The 2,543-nt window shown below is 44.4% G+C and overlaps 1 pseudogene; it reads left to right on the top strand.

Moving 5' to 3' along the window:
- The first annotated feature begins 2,087 nt into the window (after positions 1-2,087).
- LOC132439499 (anaphase-promoting complex subunit 11 pseudogene) lies at positions 2,088-2,342 on the top strand (annotated as a pseudogene).
- The last annotated feature ends 201 nt before the right edge of the window (positions 2,343-2,543 follow it).

The raw sequence follows: 2,543 nt of genomic DNA, 5'->3' as shown, positions 1-2,543 counted from the left end.
CGTTACCTCTCCATTCTTGCTGTTGTCCCTTCTACTTGATGTTTGAACTAATTTCTCTGGTGTTTGACTCTCAAGTCTTTCTCACAGACGTCCAGCTTATCCTTACACATCTGGCTTCTCCTATTACCTGGTTAGGTGATGTAGGAAGCTGGGGACCCACAGGCAGAACAGGGGACTAGAGCAGAGGCGTCTGCCACACCCTCCACTTCCTGCAGTGTCCAAGTGGAGCACGCACTTTGTGCAGCAGAACACCATGCCATAACCAGTCAGGAACCATCCTCTTTTCCATTACCAGCTGGGATGGAAATTAGGAAGACAATATTTAGGGACAGAAGGATTATAAATATTATATGGCAAGAAATTTACAATAATAGAAAAGCAGACCATTGCTCTTTCCCTACCCCTTCCCTCAAGAAAAAAAAGTTCCCACATTTCATTTGATCTCATTGATATAAAATGCTCAGAGCAGGCAAATCCATAGAGACAGAAATCAGACCAGTGGTTGCCAGGGGCTGGGAGAGGTTGGGGGGAAGTGGGAAGTGACTGCTAATGGGTATGGGTTTGGGGGAATGTGACGAAAATATTCTAAAATTGATTGTGATGATAGTTGCACAACTCAGTGAATATATACTAAAACCCATTGAATTGTACACTTTAAATGGGTGAATTATATAATTTGTAAATTATGTCTCAATAAAGCTGTTTAAGAAAAAGAAAGTATGTGAGGCTTTTTTTAAAAAGTTATTCATTGAATTCCAATGGTATCATTGCAGTCTCATAACCCACATTGCCACTTAGCCAATTCCTGGAATGTTACAAAAAAGGTATGAGAATTTTCCAGAACTCTGGTGTTGAAGAGGCATTTCTGCCCTTCAGTGTTCAAACCCAGGTTTGTTTGTCATTTGAGTGAGTAGAATGGACACCGACTGTCTTTTTTTTTTTTTTTTTAGTAAATTTATTTATTTTATTTATTTATTTTTGGCTGCGTTGGGTCTTCGTTGCTGCGCGTGGGCTTCCTCTAGTTGCAGCAAGCGGGGTTACTCTTTGTTGCTGTGTGCAGGCTTCTCATTGTGGTGGCTTCTCTTTTTGCAGAGCACGGGCTCTAGGCATGTGGACTTCAGTAGTTGAGACACACGGGTTCAGTAGTTGTGGCTCGTGGGCTCTACAGTGCAGGCTCAGTAGTTGTGGCGCACGGGCTTAGTTGCTCTGTGGCATGTGGGATCTTCCTGGACCAGGGCTCGAATCTGTGTCCCCTGCATTGGCAGGCAGATTCTTTGCCACTGCGCCATGAGGGATGTCTTGAGGAAAATTGCACACAGTTGCCCTATCGATTTTCGGTCCTTGCTAATATGATTTCCAGGATAATTATCACAGAAATTTAATCCATGCTAGCAAGCTCTGTACACTGGAGGTTTTTGGCCTGTGATAGATCAGGAAAAATATCACTTTAATAATAAATATAAATATCACTTTAATAAATGTCTGAAAAACATTTTTCCTTGTATGAAAATGAATGTTCCAATCTAGTTTTTGTATGTGAACATCATAGTAATCTAACTCCAAGGAGAAGTTTCTATTTTCTAACAGATAATACTATCTTCAATACATAAAGGGAAGGTGTTATTACTATGGCTATTTTGTAAGGTTCTCAGTTTCTTCCCAGAATCTTTTCAACGATTACCCTGGGTGAGTGCCACTGGATATCCACACTTGCAGCTCCGAGCTTCAGAGCTTAAATTGTTCCTCTAATAGTTTTCACCCCCTTTACAGTACAACAGAAAATGCTAAACGTTCACTGTCTAGAGCAGGTTCTTTAATTCTTTATGCTCTTTATCAAGGTATAATAATTCCAAGGTGTTTACTTATTCTATGCATATCTGCATACGTATGTTTGGGCCCCAAATTTGGGGAGGGTAGGCTATGAAGAGCAGATTTTGCTTGATTTTATCTTCGCCAGAAACTTCCTTAAAAACTAAAAATTTTGTAAATTAAAAAAGACCTGACATACCTTCCCGCGCGGCGCCGGCGCTGCCAACTGAAGGCGGGTGGGGCAGCGCGCGATTAGGTCGGCAGGGGCTTCCCGCACCATGAAGGTGAAGATCAAGTGCTGGAACGGCGTGGTCACTTGGCTCTGGGTGGCCAACGACGAGAACTGCGGCATCTGCCGGATGGCCTTCAATGGCTGTTGCCTGGACTGCAAGGTGCCAGGTGAAGACTGCCTGCTGGCGTGGGGCCAGTGCTCGCACTGCTTCCACATGCACTACATCCTCAAGTGGCTCAACGTGCAGCAGGTGCAGCAGCACTGCCCCATGTGCCGCCAGGAGTGGAAGTTCAAGGAGTGAGGCTGCACTGCCCTACTCTCCCCTTGCCCTGAGACGGTCCCACCCCCACAGTGGCTCTGGGTGGCCATGGTCTCCACTGGGCCAGTCCCCTTTGGGCTGTGACAGGGTTGAAACGAGGACTGGAGCTGCGTTTGTTTTTCTTCCCATCACAACATTGACACTTTTATCCAATAAGTAAAACTCATTAAACCACATGAGCCT

This window comes from Delphinus delphis, chromosome 16, assembly GCF_949987515.2.
Source record: "Delphinus delphis chromosome 16, mDelDel1.2, whole genome shotgun sequence".
NCBI lineage: Eukaryota > Metazoa > Chordata > Mammalia > Artiodactyla > Delphinidae > Delphinus > Delphinus delphis.
This window is presented reverse-complemented; position numbering and strand designations above follow the sequence as displayed.